This window comes from Aquarana catesbeiana, linkage group LG09, assembly GCF_042186555.1.
Source record: "Aquarana catesbeiana isolate 2022-GZ linkage group LG09, ASM4218655v1, whole genome shotgun sequence".
In the NCBI taxonomy this organism is placed as follows: Eukaryota; Metazoa; Chordata; class Amphibia; order Anura; family Ranidae; genus Aquarana; species Aquarana catesbeiana.
Window position 1 is genome coordinate 237124078 of NC_133332.1, and position 20232 is coordinate 237144309.

Below are 20232 nucleotides of genomic sequence, written 5' to 3' on the forward strand. Positions count from 1 at the left end.
CCATATATTCTGATTTATTCAATAAAACAATGCCCCTGCCTTTATCGGCGGGGCGGATGACCAGGTTTTTGTTATCACGTAAAGTTTTTAGGCCCGCTGAGGGTAAAGGATTGTAAAATTTACGCTTAGGTGGAATATTGGCTAAATCCCTCAGCACCAATTCCTTAAACAAATTGATAGTCGGTGGGAGTTGTGTTGGGGAACTAAACAGAGAGGGGTTGGATAGACCCGAGTGGACCGTACCAGACGTTGCCACCCTGGCCACATTCCTAGTGGGATTCGAGATGAGATATCTTTGAATGTTGATATTTCTAATATACTTTTGAATGTCGATAAACGTGTCAAACTTATTATGTTTGCACGGGGGGGCAAATTTAAGACCCTTATTCAAAATAATTTTCTCATCCTGAGTGAGAATCGTATCACTCAGGTTGAATACTCCTTGACAAGTTACGTTCGTTTTCTTTTTTCGTCTCTGGATCCTCCTCCCTCCTCTGGACCCTCTCTTGTTTCCAGACCTCTTTTCTTGTTTTGAAGGTCCTCACGAAAACCCTGAGTAGTCCGAGAACCAGAGTAAGGTTGTTTATAGGGGGATGGATTATGCCCCACATTGGGAAATGGATAGACATTCTCATTGTGGTGATCCCGTAGAGGGGAATATCTATTGTATGTGGAAACCGGGGGGTGTCTATAGTAGGGTGGATTCGGATAGTATGAATGATAGGAAGAATCCCGATGGCGTACCGGGGAGTCCCGATAATAGGAATGCTCCCGTTCATAGTATTGCTGTTCACCATAACTACGATGATCACCCCTATTACCACCTCTACCTCTACTCCTAGAGTAATGACCTCTCCCCCTTTGCTGTTTTCTAGGGGTATGTATACTTGGTTGCTGTCCCCTATGTGGAGGGGGACCTCCACCTCCACCCTGAGACCGTCCCTTGTCAACAAAGGATTTTTGACGAACCGAAGGCTCAATAGAAGGAGCCAGGGTATCCTGACTTAGAACGTTAGTTTCCATTGTTGATTCGGAGGCGGGCCCTGCAATGGATTTCTGCCACCCAAACACCTTACCCGCCTTATAGTCCCCAACATCACGGGAATATTTTTTATGTTTCTTGGCTTTCTGTTCCCTATCCTCCCTTATAAGGTGTGCTTGCAGATTGGAGGACAGGGTGTTATATTCAACAGAATTTTTTTAGGCCAGTAGTTTTTCCTTCAATTCCCTAATCTCCTGATCTAAAATCGAGAGACGACTACGTTTCCTATTAATAAGAAAACCAAGGAATTTAATGCCAACGTCGTTAAAATATGTAAACCAAGAGTCAAATTTATCTTGCCTTTGTTGGGGAGGAACATCCCATCTGAGACTCCGTGGGATCATGCCTTCTGTCACATATTGATCCAAAAAAGCTAAATCCCATTGCAGATGGAGTTCAGAGACCGTGACATTTTTTAGCCTCATAAATAGACCACCAATTTCCGTATCATTAGAGGTGGCAACAAATACACCCTTAGTATTGACTACTCTGGATGCACGGTAGTCAAAAACATCCATGTTAAATGAAGTAATGTGTGCTGCAGCTATACTAGATGTCTAATAAATGTCAAAACAGATAGATGGGTATGTACAGTGCTGCGCAAACCAAAGAAGCACGCTAAAAATAGCAGCTAACACACCCTTAGACTAAAGGTAAAAAGTGCAAAAAATATATATAAAAGTGTAGCGCTATAAACTAGCAAGCATATAAATCAAAGACTGAGTGCATATACACATTGGATAAAGTCTAGAGCAAACTAAATGTGATCATTGATATGGTTTACACAATATAAATGTGCAGTATTAATCTGCAAAAACGATAAGGTGAAACAATGAATGATAAGCCCAATCATCAAATAAATAAATAAACAATGACTGGTAATAAAACAGTGACAATTTTAAAAAACCTAAGTTAATAATAAATAAAAACTTGAACCCCAGCAGTCCATAATATAAATTAGTGTAGAAAATCGTGAAAACCACCACCAAAGGTCTATGGAGGTAAAACGTAACACCTAATGGAAATGTAACTGCCAAGTCCACAGGTGAATAGGTAATTAGTTTTCAGAATCTGGCAGGTAGATCGATACTGAGGGAACCACAGGTGAACAGAAGGTCTACATCGGTGCCAGGACCATCACCAGGGGCATCAGGAGGCTTACCGGAAATCGATGACTTAAATGACATACGTCACACAAGTCATAAAAGGCTGGTTGACAACCCGGTCCGAACCATGTAGCTTGTCAGATGTCATCAGCATACAATGGGAAGGGAGGGTGACATCACAACTTCCACATCAATAAGAACTCCGGCATAGGCCAAACGATCATATCAAATATCATGCGAGAAGTAGAAAAACTCACATATCGTGATAACGTTTAAAACACTGGTTTATTAAAAATTGAAAAACAAACTCACATATTGGAAGATCAAAAAACAGCTTCAAGCATCATATAGCGGCAATCGTGAGGGGTCCACCTGACATGGTTCAGCTAAGGAGCCATCATCTGGGGTGTGGAACCCCCCCTCCATCACCGCTCTATAAACAGATAATGACCCCCACTGGGAGTGTCCAAAAACCGGAAGTGCACTGGATGAAAACCAGATCCGGCCATAGAGGTCATAATTTAACCAATGTATTCCCACATATAAGAAAGAAAAAAGAAATATCCATCACTAGTATAAAAATCCAAAAAATCAAAGCATATAGGAAGCTATAATTATGCTCGGCTCACCAACCTGGAAGTGATCCGGACGCAAGCCAAGCCTCCTGATCAGTGTATAACGTCCCTTCCTATACAGGCACAGCGGCGTCGCCGCGCTCCACCCAGACAACCAAGCCTCGCTCCCGGATAGCGCCGTGACGTCAAACCCGCACCTCTGGAGCGGCGACGGTGCGTTCCACCATGCCCTCCAAGCCTCACTGTCACAACTCATCTCCCACAAGGAATGAGAAGCCGCTGCACACCACAGAGACAAACCAAGCCTCAGTATGAGGCCGGTCTCGAGTTTCAGTGTCAGCAGAGATGGACTTATAGACCATCAGGACAGCAAAAGGTGGGCACTATTAAAAAATTATAAAAAATATATAAAAATATAATAAAAATAGCCCAAATAATAAATTGAGCTCAATATAACCATAAAAGGCTTCAACCCACCGCTTTGATGAAAAGTAAATATAGGGTCATATGGAAAAGCATGACATGAGGTCATCTTGTTCAGAGACTTTTTCACCTGCTTCACTCTCTTTTCAAGGATTTATTTCACCTGTTTCACCTCCTTTTATCCTTGGCTTGCTTCTTAGGTGTTTGGTTCACCTTCTTCACACGACTGGCATGAATCCAGGACTGTTGTCCCTCGGTAAGGATTGCGGTACGTGTGACTGCGATCACAGTGATCGGGTGTCCGAACGGGTACTCTTGCCTCTTAGTACGATTCAGCTGTTGGACCACCACTACGTCTCCTACCTGGAAAGGGTGTGTAGGTTCCTGTGAAGAGAAAGAAGAGGTGCGAGCAACATTTCTTTCAACTCTGTGCAGATTTTCAATGGGTTTCCTAATGTACTCTCCCTGTATTACTTCTAGGTCCCCTCTTTCTAACATAAGTGGTTGTCTGGCCCACGGGGTGGGAAATGGCCTACCCATAAGGACCACAAATGGAGAGTATCCTGTTTTCTTTTCTTTTTAAAATTTTTTTATTTATAACAATTATAAAACATCATATCATAAGATACAGAAAGTAAGACATTTCAGCTTCGGAAAATTCAAAACAATATAGAAAATGAGCCAATAGAACTTAACAGGGATACAAAAATAAAAGCGACTTCCATCTTTGGATCAGCCAAGCACAATTTCCATACAGTATCTTATTTTAAATCTGGTTGGATAAGCATGTGTTAGACTATAATATAAAGATAGAGGATATTCAAAGGGTATTTCCAGTGGGAATCATAAGGAAGTGTGGTTATTGGATTCAAGAGGGTATATTGAATCATCCCAGGCTTTCCAAGTCTTATCAAATAAGGCTAGGTTACCATCGATCTTTGCAGTCAGATGTTCCATCCTGTGTATATCTGCTACTATAGAAAGAAAGTGGTGGAAAGTGAGAGGAGAAGAAGAGAGCCTAGGAATGGTTCTTTTTGTTGCTAGAAGTATAAAGGACCCAAGTTTCTGTAGTGCTTTGGAGATATTCAGGATAGGGAGGCCCAGGAGGAAATACATAGGATTCAATTGAATAGTTGTGGAAAGTAATATTTGTTATAGATTTGGAACCTTGGTCCAATATGGGACAATGACAGGGCATTCCCAAAAGATATGGAAATGAGAGCCTACAGATTCTCCACATCTCCAGCATAGGTTAGAGACGGAGGGGTTATGAGCATGTAACAAGTCAGGAATTCTATACCAAAAGAATAATCTCTTAATGGCAGTTTCTTTTTGTGCTACACATCGTGAGATTTTTGAGGACGATTCCCATATTTTTCCCCAATCTAACAATGAAATATGTCGGTGAAATATTCAGGACCATTTTTTCATGTAATTGTGTGAAGAGTCTGTTAGAAGGGGCGTCTCGTGAAGCATTTTATATATGGATGAAATTAGCTTGGGTTCATAAGGGCCATTTGCATAGAGCATTTCAAAATCTGGGTTTCTTCCAGGATAGTGAGTGAGCATTGGTAAGGAAAAAATATATTTCAGATATTTCAATGAAGATGAGCACCATCTGTATTTAAATCTGCCTTGTAAAGAGCTGAGGTTATGTTAATAGGAAGGGCTTCTGTTTTGGACTGGTTAATCTTAAGTCCTCATGCACATGGACGTTTTTACAGCTGCTTTTTTGAGCTTTTTTTGCAGCTTAAAAAGGCCTGTCTATGTTAGTCTATGGCTTCATGCCCACCTAGGCGTTTTTGAGCTGCAAGTGGCATAAGAGTTTTTAAGCTGTAAAAAAAACCCAGGACCAGTGCGTTCTGAAAGACGTTTTTCAGCTGTAAAAACGTTCTAACATTGAAAAACGCTCAAAAACGCTCAAAAACGCTGAAAAACGCTTAAAAACGCTCAAAACCGCTCAAAAACGCTCAAAACGCTAACGCGGAAAAACGCTCAAAAACGCTAAAAAACGCTATTGCAAAAACGCTGAAAAAAGCTGAAAAAAGTTAAAAAAATTCACTGCAAAGATACTGGCGTTTTCATAACGTTTTTTTAACAGCCTGTGTGCATGAGGGCTAAAACCTGACAGAGATCCAAAGGTGGATAGAGTGTCGTGTAAGGAAGGTAAGGAGACGTCGGGATGGGTGAGAGTCAGTAAGATGTTGTCTGCAAAAAGTGACAGCTTGTAGTCCTGTTGTCACAACGAGACCCCCCAGATATCAGGATGAGATCTAATGGCTGTTGCAAGAAGTTCAAGGCTCAATATGAACAACAAGGGTGACAAAGGACATGCCTGTCTGGTGCCATTGCTAAGGGTGAACCGCTGCGACATATAGGAAGACATCTGAACTTGAGAGGTGGGATGAGAGTACAGGGCTTGTAGAGCCTGTATGAAGGGGCCCGAGAATCAAAATCTAGTCAGGACCGCAAACATAAATGGCCAGCTTAAACGGTCAAAAGCTTTTTGTGCGTCCAAGCTTTAAACAATAGTGGGTTGTTTAGTTTTAGTCATTAAGTCAATCAGGTCTATGGATCTTCTCGTGTTATCCCCTGCATGTCTTGTTGGGATGAATCCCACCTGATCCTTATGGATCAAAGTCAGCAGGGGTGAGAGTTTATTGGCTAATATTTTAGTAAAGATCTTATAGTCTGAATTTAATAAAGCAATGGGGCGGTAATTGTCTGGTAGTGTAGTATCTTTACCCGGTTTAGGAATAACTGTTATGCAAGCATATAGAAACTGTGAGTGTGGGGTGGTACCCTTGAGGAGAGAAGAATATAGGGATTGTATGTAGGGGTTTAGAGTATGTGAAAAGGTTTTGTAACAAATGTAAGGGAGGTCATCCGGACCTGGGGATTTGTGGGCCGGCAGATTTTTGATCACTTCTGCTATTTCCTCTGTGGTGATCAGTGTTTTAAGTGTAGTGATTTGTTCAGTGGATAGTTTGAGTAGTGTTAGGGAGGATACGAATTTATCAAACTTCAACTGTGAGAATTGGGAATTCAAGTCAGAGCTTAAACAGTTATACAACCGGTTATAGAAGTCCCCAAATACTTTAGACATAGCTTTAGGACAGTATGTGGGGGTGCCGTCATGCTGCATCAGGTGTTCAGGTATTGATAAAAAGGGCCGTGGTTTTAACCTATTAACTAGCATTCTATGCGGTTTATTTGCAAATTCATAGAATTTTTGTCTGGCCCACAACATAGATTTGGAAATTTTGTTCATCTCAAATGATTTGATTCGATTTCGTATCGAGGTAACAGCTATCAATCTTTCCACCGTGGGGAATCCAACAAGTGCCCCTCTGCAGTTTGTAGTTGAGCAAGGAGGTTGGCTTTTAATTTGGCAGAGTCTCGTTTCAGGCGAGAGCCTGTAGATATGCACTCGCCTCTGAAAAGGGCCTTGTGGACCTCCCACAAGGTGGAAATTTCCAAAACCGACCCATCATTTAGTTGGAAGAATTCGGTCAGCTTCTGTTGCAGGTGGGTTTGGGATACTGGATTTTTGATCAGGGACTCATTGAGCCGCCAGTGGCATGTCTTGGGATTTGAAGACGTCAAATTAATGTCGAGTTCAATGGGTGCATGGTCCGACCAGGTAATGGGGTTTATCTCCGAGGAGACTATGTAAGGAATAGGGATGAGCCAAACCCCCCCCCGGTTCGGTTTGCACCAGAACCTGCGAACGGACCGAAAATTCGCACGAACGTTAGAACCCCATTGACGTCTATGGGACTTGAACGTTCGAAATCAAAAGTGCTCATTTTAAAGGCTAATTTTCATGGTATTGTCCTAAAAAGGGTTTGGGGACCCGGGGCCTGCCCCAGGGGACATGTATCAATGCAAAAAAAAGTTGTAAAAGCGGCCGTTTTTTTCGGGAGCAGTGATTTTAATGATGCTTACAGTAAAAAAATAAAGTGAAATATTCCTTTAAATATGGTACCTGGGGGGTGTCTATAGTATGCCTGTAAAGTGGCGTGTGTTTCCCGTGCTTAGAACAGTCCCTGCACAAAATGTCTTTTTTAAAGGAAAAAAAGTAATTTAAAACTGCTTGCGGCTTTAATGTAATGTCGGGTCCTGGCAATATGGATGAAAATCAGTGAGACAAACAGCATGGGTACCCCCCAGTCCATTACCAGGCCCTTTGGGTCTTGTATGGATATTAAGGGGAACACCGCACCCAAATTAAAAAAAGGAAAGGTGTGGGGCCACCAGGCCCTATATACTCTGAACAGCAGTATACAGGCGGTGCAAACAAGACAGGGACTGTAGGTTTGTTGTTAAGTAGAATCTGTTTGTAATTTTGAACGGGTACATTTTTAACGTGTTTAGCTCCAGCCAAAAAATCTTTTTTAAGCTTTTTGGAAAACATAGGGAAGGGTTATAACCCCTGTGACATTTGTTTTGCTGTCTGTGCTCCTCTTCAGAAGATTTCACCTCACTTTTTGTCCCAATGACAAATGTTTTTTGAAAATTTGGGGTTTTTTGTGAAACAAGGATTGGTGATAAAGCATCAGTGGAAAGGAGAAATGTTTTTCCCATATTAACTCTTACAGGAGAGAATTTCCCTTCCTAGGGTAGATTTCATCTCACTTCCTGTTGTCTCCTTCCATTTGCAAGTAGGAGTTGTTTGTAAGTTGGATGTTTGAAAGTAGGGGCCTGCCCTATATACTCAGCAGAAATTTGGGCCTTTGGTGGTGTTGTGGCCACAACACTGTAAGCCCTCACAGGGCCCTGCTGTGAAATATTAGATCAAGAATTGTAATTACATGCCTCTGTTGAACAGGGGCTGAAAAATTGGGCCTTAGGCACTGGTGCTGGTGCCACAACACTGCAACCCCTCACAGATACTCTAGTTGGAATGCAGGAACGAGCCCTGCTGCAAAGTATTGCATCAAAAATTGTAATTACATGCCTCTGTCAAACAGGGGCTGAAAAATTGGGCCTTAGGCACTGGTGCTACAACACTGCAACTTCTCACAGAAACTCTAGTTGGAACGCAGAAACGAGCCCTGCTGCAAAGTATTGCATCAAAAATTGTAATTACACACCCCTGTTAAACAGGGGCTGAAAAATTGAGCCTTAGGCACTGGTGGCGGTGCCCAGAACCAAAAATGTTCTTACAAGCTATCAGTGTGATCATTGAGGAGGAAGAGGATAATTACTCAGGATAGTCACTCAGCATCAGCATAGGCAGTCTTTGAAGGGATCTGAGATTTCAAAAAAAATTATTCGGTTACATCAGCATCAGGTGCTTGGTAGCTGGTGGTGATCCAAGACTGATTCATCTTTATGAAGGTCAGTCGATCGACCGAGTCAGTGGACAGACGCACCCTGTGATCGCTTACAAAGCCTCCAGCAGCACTGAATGTGCGTTCTGAAAGAACGCTGGATGCAGGACAGGCCAGTAGCTCAATTGCATACTGTGCAAGCTCTGGCCAGTGATCCATCCTCAAGACCCAGTAACCCAGAGGATTTTCGGTGGGAAAGGTGTCCAAGTCAGATCTTGCCCCTAGGTATTACTGCACCATGTAAAACAGACGCTGGCGATGGTTGCTGGAACCGATCATACCTTGGGGCTGCGGACTAAAAAATTGTCTGAACGCATCGGTCAGATGGCCACCTTCTCCACCGCTCCTTCTTTGACTGACCGAAGCCTCAGCAACACGTTGTCCAGAAACAGGAGTTTGTAACCTCCCAGTCTCTGGGAACGCGTTGCACAGACCTTTCTGCAAGGCCTCCTGAAGATGTTTCATCCTCTGCTCCCTCTGCGACGGCAAGATAAGGTCCGCAACCTTACCCTTGTAACGTGGATCAAGGAGGGTTGCCAGCCAGTATTGGTCCTTCTCCTTGATACCACAAATACGAGGATCCTTACGCAGGCTTTGCAGGATCAGGGAGGCCATGCAGCGTAGGTTTGCTGAGGCATTCGGTCCGGAGTTCTCTGGGTCACTAAGGATGACATGGTCCACAGCCACCTCCTCCCAGCCACGTACAAGTCCATGTGTTTCTTGAGACTGATCCCTTAAAGACTGCTGCTGATGCTGAGTGCCAGGCTCCACCTCCATACTGACACAATCCTCCTCCTCCTCGTCCTGTGTGATCGGCGGGCATGCAGGAACACTGTCTGGATAAAGGGGGCCTTGAGAGCTAAGGAAGTCCTCCTCTTCCTGCCTCTGTTCTGCCTCAAGTGCCCTGTCCATTATTCCACGCAGCGTGTGCTCCAACAGGTGAACAAGGGGGACATTGTCACTGATGCATGCACTGTCATTGCTCACCATTCTCGTGGCCTCCTCAAATGGTGACAGGACAGTGCATGCATCCCTGATCATGGCCCACTAGCATGGGGGAAAAAAAAACAAGCTCCCCTGACCCTGTCCTGGTGCCATAGTCGCACAGGTACTCATTGATGGCCCTCTGTTGTGTGCAGCCGCTGCAGCATGGCCAACGTTGACTTCCACCTGGTGGGCATTTCACAGATTAGGCGGTTCTTGGGCAGGTTAAACTCCTTTTGGAGGTCTGCCAGCCGAGCACTGGCATTATAAGACCGGCAGAAATGCACACAGACTTTCCTAGCCTGCTTCAGGACATCCTGTAAGCCCGGGTACCTGCCCAAGAACCGCTGCACCACCAAGTTAAGGACGTGAGCCAAACAGGGCACATGGGTCATTTGTCCCTGTCAGAGGGAAGAGAGGAGGTTGGTGCCATTGTCGCAAACCACCATTCCTGCCTTAAGTTGGCGTGGCGTCAACCACCTCTTAACCTACCCCTGCAGAGCTGACAGAACCTCTGCCCCAGTGTGGCTCCTGTCCCCCAAGCACACCAGCTCAAGCACCGCATGGCATCTTTTGGCCTGCGTACATGCGTAGCCCCTTGAATTCCTACGGAGCACCGCTGGTTCCGAGGACAAATCACAGGAAGAGGCCATGGAGGAAGAAGAAGAGGGGGAGGAGGTGGATGAGAGAGGTGTGTCACAATTATTAGTAGTGGCATTTTGGAGGCGTGGTGGCGGAACAGCCTCCAACACTACTGCACCTTGTCCTGCATCCTTCCCAGCTGCCAGCAGAGTCACCCAATGCGCAGTGAAACTTAGGTTACGTCCCTGTCCATGCCTGCTGGACCATGAGTCAGCGGTAATATACACCTTACCGCTGACCTCCCTGTCCAGCGAGGCATGGACATTGCCTTCCACATGCTGGTAGAGAGCCGGAATCGCCTTCCGTGAAAAAAAGTGGCGTTTGGGTACCTGCCACTGAGGAACCGCACATTCCACAAACTCACGGAAGGGGGCAGAGTCTACCAACTGAAAAGGCAGCAGTTAAAGTGCTAGCAATTTTGCCAAGCTAGCATTCAACCGCTGGGCATGTGGATGGTTGGGAGCTAACTTCTTTCGGTGGTGCAGCAGCTGGGGCAGGGAAATTTGCCTGGTACAATCTGACGTCTTTGTGCACCGAAAGCAGATTGCCCACAAGTACTTGGCTGTGACACACCTAATTCTACACCTTCATTCCTCTCAGTGCAGGTCTCAGAGAGGACTGAAGGTATAGTGGGGTTGGAGATCTCAGCTGATGAGGAGCAAGGAGAGGTCCTCTTTGTTCTTTGGTGTGGGTCTTTTAGATACACTTGCCAATGAACTGCATGGCAGGTCAACATATGTCTGGTCAAGCATGTGGTGCCCAAGTGGGAGATGTTTTGGCCACGCAAGATACGCTTGAGACATATGTTGCAAACAGCAGCGGTGCGATCTGATGCACTCATCTCAAAAAAGGCCCACACCAAAGAACTTTTTGAATAACGCGCAGAGACTGCAGCGCCCTGCACATGCGGAGCTTTGGGGTGTGATGCAGTCAGTGTGCTGCCCTTAGGCTGGCCCCTGGAGGGCATCCTGCCTCGTTGGTGATGTGCCTCCTCCTCCTCCTCCTCCTCCCTCCTATCAGGCACCCACGTTGAGTCAGTGACCTCATCATCCTCTCCCTCCTCATCACTGGAGCAAACCTGGCAGTATGCTGCAGCAGGGGGAGCATGACTGTCATATTGCTGTCCTTCTTGGGCACCCCCCCGTCCGTGCTCACGTTACTGCCTTCATCTAGCTCAGTATCATCATCAGTGCTTTCCAAACACTGGGCATCCTCCTGGAGCATGTACCCAACACTGTGGTCAAACAGGTCGAGGGACTTCTCAGGAAGACATGGTGGGGCTAGGGAAGGAGTCACTGATGACATTGAGCCGAGGGAAGAGGCCACTGCTTTGCCAGACAAAGTACCCTGAGCATGGGTGAGAGAGGATGAGGAGGATGAGGACGGCTTGGTCATCCACTCGACCAAGTCTTCCGCATGTTGCGGCTCAACATGGCCAGCTGCCAAAAAAAAGGCCAAGCGTGTCCCACGGCCACGTGCTGATGAGGATGCACCGTCTCCATGACCAGCGCTGTTACCTCTAGACACAGAGCCTGCTTGCCCTCTTTTATTGGCTTGTGACTGTCTGCCTCTCCTTGTTGGCCTTCCAGACATACTAATGGCCTGTAGCTGCACTAAGCTGGGATATATATATATATATATATATATATATATATATATATATATATATATATATACTGATACTGCAGCTAGCAAAATCAACTGCCTGCCTGTAGTATGAGAACACCACCAACCTTCTACAGGTAGCTTTAGCTGAACACTGTGCAGAGCTCGCAAAAAACTAACTTGTAGCTGATTTAGCTGCCTGCGGTAGTGATAGGATCAGGAAAACACAACCAAGCTTCTACAGGTATCTTTAGGTGAACACTGTGCAGAGCTCGCACTACACTAACTTGTAGCTTTAGCTGAACACTGTGCAGAGGTCGCACTACACTAACTTGTAGTTTTAGCTGAACACTGTGAGGAGAACGCACTACCCTAACTTGTAGCTTTAGCTGAACACTGTGCAGAGGTCACACTAAACTAACTTGTAGCTTTAGCTGAACACTGTGAGGAGGACACACTACACTGACTTGTAGCTTTAGCTGAACACTGTGCAGAGGTCTCACTACACTAACTTGTAGTTTTAGCTGAACACTGTGAGCAGGACGCACTACACTAACTTGTAGTTTTAGCTGAACACTGTGAGGAGAACGCACTACCCTAACTTGTAGCTTTAGCTGAACACTGTGCAGAGGTCACACTAAACTAACTTGTAGCTTTAGCTGAACACTGTGAGGAGGACACACTACACTGACTTGTAGCTTTAGCTGAACACTGTGCAGAGGTCTCACTACACTAACTTGTAGTTTTAGCTGAACACTGTGAGCAGGACGCACTACACTAACTTGTAGCTTTAGCTGAACACTGTGCAGAAGTCTCACTACACAAACTTGTAGCTTTAGCTGAACACTGTGCAGAGGTCACACTAAACTAACTTGTAGTTTTAGATGAACACTGTGAGGAGGACGCACTACACTAATTTGTAGATTTAGCTAAACACTGTGCAGAGGTCGCACTACACTAACTTGTAGTTTTAGCTGAACACTGGGAGGAGGACGCACTACACTAACTTGTAGCTTTAGCTGAACACTGTGCAGAGGTCTCACTACACTAACTTGTAGTTTTAGCTGAACACTGTTCAGAGGACGCACTACACTAACTTGTAGCTTTAGCTGAACACTGTGCAGAGGTCGCAGTACACTAACTTGTAGTTTTAGCTGAACACTGTGAGGAGAACGCACTACCCTAACTTGTAGCTTTAGCTGAACACTGTGCAGAGGTCACACTAAACTAACTTGCAGCTTTAGCTGAACACTGTGAGGAGGACGCATTACCCTAACTTGTAGCTTTAGCTGAACAATGTGCACTACACTAACTTGTAGTTTTAGCTGAACACTGTGCAGAGGTCACACTAAACTAACTTGTAGCTTTAACTGAACACTGTGAGGAGGACGCACTACACTAACTGTAAATAGTCTAGCTGCCTGACTGTGGTACTAATAGGATCAAAAGAACACCAGCAATTTTCTTCAGGTAGCTGTAAATACTGTAACAAGACAAGCCTGCCTGTCAGTAGGAAGATAACAGGAACGGATCTAGCTAAACTGAATACAGTATATATATATATATATATATATATATATATATATATATATATATATATATATGCAACACCTGGGATGCATATGTATACACAATACACTGTAAGTGCAGCTAACTCACTGACTGTCCTGCCTAATCTAGCTAACTCTAATGAAATGACACTTTCTCTCTTTCTCTCTAAGCACGCCGGAACACACTACACAGGGTCGCCGTGAAGGCGGCCTTATATAGTGTGGGGCGTGTTCTAAACCCCCTGAGCCATAATTGGCCAAAGCCACCCTGGCTTTGGCCAATTACAGCTCTCTCTACCGACGGCGCTGTGATTGGCCAAGCATGCGGGTCATAGTACATGCTTGGCCAATCATCAGCCAGCAATGCACTGCGATGCCGCAGTGAATTATGGGCCATGACGCGCCACACGAATTTGGCGCGAACGGCCCATATTGTTCGCAATTCGACGAACGATCGAACAGCCGATGTTCGAGTCAAACATGCGTTCGACTCGAACATGCGTTCGACTCGAACACGAAGCTCATCCCTAGTAAGGAAGGAAAGGGGCCATAACTAGAAAATTATGTCATCTAGAATATAGCTTGTGGGGGGAGGGAGTAGAATGTGTAACTCTTCTGAGTGGGATGTTTTACTCTCCAGATGTGAAAAAGATTATGTGATCTAGTTAATTTACGAAAAGAGGCGAATAATTTCTGGGTAGCGAAAAAGGTTGTAACTTCTCAAAAACTGTTGTGAGGAAACTGATTTGTCCTACATTTGGAGCATATATGTTAACCAAAGTGCAATGAGTGTTCAGGTGACTACAATTCAGGAGTATGAACCGACCGTGAGGATCTAGATATGATGAGAGGAGCCGGATCCGGCAGGATTGTTTAATGAGAATTGCTACTCCTGCCTTTCCAGATTGTTTAATGAGAATTGCTACTCCTGCCTTTCCAGATGGGTCTGAGGCCATGTAGGCCATGGGAAAATGTTTGGAGGCAAATTTGAATGAGCTTTGTTTTAAAGTGGGTCTCCTGAATCATAATCACCTCTGCATTGGAGGATCTAAACTCCATCAGAGCTTGCCATCGCTTCCAGATGGAGTTCAGGCCCTTAACGTTGTATGAATATACTTTAAGAGTCATATCTAAACAGGTGTAAATAATGCTAGCATATTATATACTATTGTATACTGTAAACAAGTATATGAACATCCATGAGATAAAACACATACAGGCACATAGATACCGAAGTTGAAATGGTGTTATAGATTTAGCATTAGGAACCGTATAAAGGTAAAAAAAAAACCCTGTAAATTGAAACAGTAAAAAATAACAGAAAAAAAGAAAAAAGTTTAAACAAAAAACACAAAATTTTTTTAGAAAAACCTGAGGGTAAATTAAAAATAAGGGTACCCAGGCAGAAGCCATAGGTTGTGATGAGGGGCATAGCAGCCTGCAGGAACCCATGGAGGGCCCCCGTCTCTTCTAGAGTAGCAGACAAAACTGATCAGTGGTAAGCAAATAGTCGATTAAGAGAGGGGGAAGAAACGTCTTCCAGAAAAGTTGTGGGTGATATGTTCTATCAAACAGTAAGGAGTGTATCTCTTTGTGAGAGAAAGGGACCAGCCTCCAAAAGGATCACTGGCATAGCCAGACTAAGCTATGTCTGGCTATGGTATAAATAATTAAAGATTGATGGAGGAAGGGTTTCTTCAGGTCAGAAATCTGTGAGAGTTAGCTCTTTGAGGGGTGGAAAAGGCCTTCTGCGATCTTCGTTGGACTGGGGTCCAAATCTTGGCTGGGGTCGTGAGAGGTTTAGGATTCGGAGCCTGGGGCTGAAGATCTTCTTCAGGGATGGGTGGGAGACCTAGGTTGCCGATAAAGGCTTCACTTTCGTAGAGGTCTCTCAGTGAGTTTTGGACGCCATCTTTGGAAGCAGACAGGTGGAATGGGAACCCCCAACGGTAGGGGACCTAATGGTTTTGTAGATGTGTGGTAACAGGGCGAAAGCTGTGCCTTTTGGCTAAAGTAATCAGAGAAAGATCACTGAAGATCTGGATCTTGGTTTGTTTAAAGTCAATGCGTGACTTGTTGCGGGTTGCAACTGTGAGGGCTTCTTTACTCTCAAAGTAATGGAAATCGACAATAATGTCTCTGGGGTTAGCACTAGGAGGGGGTTTTGGAGCCAAGGATCTGTGTGCCCTGTCAAGGCACCTATCTATGTCAGGGATATGGGGAGCTAAGGTAATAAACAGGCCCAAAAGATAAGGGCGTAGCTCCTTGTCACTGACCATTTCAGGGATCTCTCTGATTCTCAAATTCTGGCATCTTTCCCGGTTCTCCAAATCTTCCTGCTGTAGCTGGAGCTGGGAGACTGTATGTTTCATGGTGGCGTTGTCTTCCTCGAGAGCATGTACATACTGGTTTAATTCATCAAGCTTATTCTCCAAAGTGTCAGTGTGTTCCCCCAGTTGATCTATCTCTCCCCGCAACTCATGCTATTTTACCCACCATCCTTAGCAATATTGTGGGTCAGAACCTGGAGTAATGATTGTAGTTTGAGGTCCAGTACAGCCACGGTCACAGCAGCTGTAGTATTGTCGGATGATTGGGATTGCTGTGACCTGTGATCCTCCAAAATTGCATTCCCAGTCGTCAGGCGGGGTTTGGCGGTGTCTGGCGGTGTCTGGCGGGCCGGGCGGGTCACTCGAGGCCGGAGATTGCAGCCTATACAGGAAGCGCTCCATACTGTTTATAGGCTGCAATGGTAGTGGCGGGATAAAGCCTCTGTAGATTGTTTTTTGGAAGCCGATATTACCCATACGGTGCCTGGGGACCACTGGCAGTCGGTGTTGTCACTCCTGGGGCTAGTGGTGCTTTGTAATCTTAACAAGAGCTGCGGATAGAGAGACGGAGACCGGAGCTCTTCTCTCACACGTCCGCCATCCTACACGCCACGCATGAGCCCTTGAGTATCCTGTTTTCTCTGAGGGGGTCATTCTTATTTCCGCCAAAACCACTGGTAGGACTTTCTGCCACTTATTATATGTGCCTCCTGTTGCTTTTCTTATTTTATCTTTAATGGTTCTGTTCATTCTCTGAACAATACCTGAACTCTGCAGGTGGTAAAGTATATGGAATTTCCAATCAATTATAAGTGCTTTCACTAAATTTTGGCACACTTTTGAAATAAAGGCAGGACCACTGTCAGAATTTATTTGGAGCTGGCATCCCCATCTAGGGATAATTTCCTGCATGAGGATTTTTACAACTGTTTGTGCATCTTCTTTTGTGGTTACAAATGCTTCTGTCCATCTTGAGAACATGTCTACTATCACAAGTAATATTCCTGTCTTTTACCTAACTTAGGCATATGGGTGAAGTCAATCTGTAAATGTGTAAAAGGTGTGGATGGATATGTAAGGTGTTCATGTTTTGCTGTGTGGATTTCTTTGGTTGTTTCGGATGCATGTGATGCATTTGGCAACATATGATTTGACTAAAGATGGAAAACAGGGGATAAAGAAATCATTGTCCAATAATTCACATGTGACCTGCCAGCCTCTGTGCCCTATCCCATGATACTGAGAAATAAATAAAGGTGCACTAGCTACAGGTATGCATGAACAATATAAAGTATTTTATTCCCGCGCTACCATGTAGGAAGTAAAATAGCAAGGGGAAAAGCTGCTTGCACCGGATAGGGTCCTAACTGGCCCCTATTGGTATAGTAAACTGGCAAGTGGGTGTGGTGCTGCGCTAATCCAAGTCAGTAAATAAATTAGTGCAAAGCGTACTAAAGTGCTGAACATCTAAATGTGTAAACGGCTAGCCCAAAGCATGGGCGTGAAGTGTACTCTTAGTGAGTGCAATAATAATGTGAGATCACAGTTTGTAGAAAATATAACTAATCTCAGAGAAGAGTACATATAAATATCCAAACTTATATAAAATTGCAATTAAATCAACGTAAACGTTAAAAAGCATGCAGTGAAACTCATCAAGTTATGCATGAGATATGGGTGACAGAAAGAAAAAGAAATTGATACACCCAATTTGCCAAACAGTGAAATAGAAAAAAAAAAAAATACAATGTTACACTGTGCGTCCGGAGAGATCTCCAGGCATATTAAATAATTTAAAGTGTCCAGTGCAAGTAATCAGTGCTCAAATACGGCATAAAAACATATAAACAGTCCAAAAAACGTGGCTTGTGCAACAAAGCAATCTTCAATGACTCACCAGTCCTAAGGTGCCAAACACTGCAATAGTGCAAAACAGCAAAATTTCCTTCGTAGACCAGTCACTTGAATAAGTGGGGGTTGTGGAGTGTATAGATCAGAGAGGGATATTCAGTCCTCTGCATGCAGTGATCCCACACTAGTGGGTAATGGCCCCTTACCTCATTATACTGAGGTTACAGCATAAATCAACACCGCTCACAGCCGCTCCTATGGAGGTTGGTCCTGGGTCCTGGACTGGATCGCTGTATACTTTAGATCCTCAGGGGGCGAGTAGGAGGCTGTCCATGTCAAAGATGATGTGAGTGACGGGCCGAGGGCTGCAGGCCATGCTGGATCTTCACTCTTCTACCAGGTTCCTGGTAGCTCTCTACCAGGTTGGCAGCTCTCTTGTGACTGATTCTTCTTTCTCCTTTTGTGAGGGTAAAACCAAGGTATTCAACAGTTTCTTGACACCATTGCAATTTCTTTTTAGAGACGTTGTAACCATTTTCTGCTAACCAGTACAATGCATTTTTACCATCCTTTCTGCTGGCAACCTGGCTCGGGCTGCATAACAACAAATCATCAACATACTGTAATAGGACTGAACCATGGTGGGGAGTCCAGGACTGCAGGGTTGCCTGGAGTACAACTGAATAGACTACAGGGGAGTCTACATACCCTTGGGGCATTCTGCACCAGGCCATCTGGTGATTTCTAAAACAAAATGCAAGAATAAACAACTTTCTATATTAAGTTGCGCTAAGACCTCATATAAGTGAATTCATGCAATAACATTAATAATGCTATATTTTATATATAAATTGACTGTGAAATGGGAACATTTATTGATTAATTATCACATTATATCGTGTTTTAAATACTCCACTGTTTTAAGATGATTTTCAAATGTGAAGCTGACACACGATGCACCCAAAAGTCGTGGTTGGGAAAGATAAAACCTCCACCTCTACACAGAGTGCCGCTTACCGACTCCAAATGACCTCCTATTACAGGAGATCCCACTCGCTTGTGGCTTAATACCCAGCCCGGGCCTTTAGGAGATGAAGCAATAATCTCAGCGTCTTCCCAGATGTAATCCTGCAAAGGCACATATTGCCCATTGATCCCCTTAAAGAAATAAAGCTTCCATAGTATAAAATCTTAGGTGACTTTATTAAATGAAAAAGTATTGCACTTACAATTAAAACTATAAAAAAATTGCAATATAAACAAGCCGGCCGGCCAGCTCTCGATTGCAGCCCATCACTCCGGGACCTGCATGAACGCGGTGACGTCAGCACGTCGCTCCTTCATTTAGTCACTTTATATAAAAAATAGAGCTTTATTAAATAGGTTGTAAAGGTATTTTTTTTTTTTTTTTTTAAATAACAAACATGTTATACTTACTTTCACTGTGCAGCTCGTTCTGCACAGAGTGGCCCCGAACCTGGTCTTCTGGGGTCCCTCGGCGGCTGTTTCAGCTCCTCCCCGCAAGCATTTACCACCTTAATGCGAGCTCCCTCGCATGGTGGTGAGTGCTTGCGGGCGCGCTCCTGTGATACAGTCGGCGGCTATAGCCGCTCGCTGTATCACTCGGCCCCGTCCCCCGGCGCGCCGCGTCATCGGATGTGATTGACAGCAGCGCGAGCCAATGGCTGCGCTGCTTTCAATCCATCCACTGCAGCCAATCAGCGACCAGGCTGAGCTGCAATGAAGATGACGAGGACGAGCAGCGAAGATTCGAGGCGTCAGGTAAGTAAAACGGGGGGGCTGGGGGTGGCGGTACTGTCAAAAGTTTTTTTACCTTAATGCATAGAATGCATTAAGGTGAAAAAATGTTTACCTTTACAAACCCTTTAATGTTATTGCATGAATTCACTTATGTGAGGGCTTAGCGCAACTTTTAATATATAAAGTTGTTTGTTTTGTGTGTATCCCACAGGATCAACAATCTTATTTATGTTTCATCCATTCACTTATTCACTTGTTCTTTTTTTTAGCTCAATCTAATTTTATTAGGAAAAGAGAGATGCACATTACATATGTATATCGTACATTGACATAAAGGTAGAAATATACATTTCAATATTGGTACCATAACGTCACATTGTATAAAGAATTTGTTAGCTTCAACAGAGTTAAATTAGTATATAAGCCTGTGTAGCCATAGCACCTATCAAGACATATTAAGGGTCTGTGAGCACCACTATCCACTCAATGAGCGGTGACCATCCATTATAAATAAGATAGGGCTTTTGTTACTGTGCTAAACACCATTTCTCATAGGGGGGAACTCTATGTGGGTCAGAGTTCCCATCTGTCGAATCTTGAGATCATGGTTCGGGTGTTCGTGTATCATTGCTTCATGTACAGAGAGGAGGGGGAGTGATGGTGAAAATAGAGGGGTCAAAGCAGTAAGGTAAGTAGATATTGAGAAGGAGACATTCCACTTAGGTCAGACAGATGTGATGTTGGAGCCCTCTGTTGCCCATGGAATAAATTCTGAGGAGTATCGAAACATAGACCATGAGGTCCAGGTCTTGGAGAATTGTTCCTCTTTACCCAATTCCTGTGACAACATTTGTTCCAAGCTATTGATTCGGTCCACCTCACTGAAGCAGCATGTTCTCTAAGTCTGTTAAATCATTAAGTATATCAGGCAAGGAAGGGAAGGTATGAATGTAGGATATCACTTGTTGCCTCTGCAGCCAATGCGTCGAGGTATGGGGAGATGGGCTGGAGGGAGCCTCTTTCATCA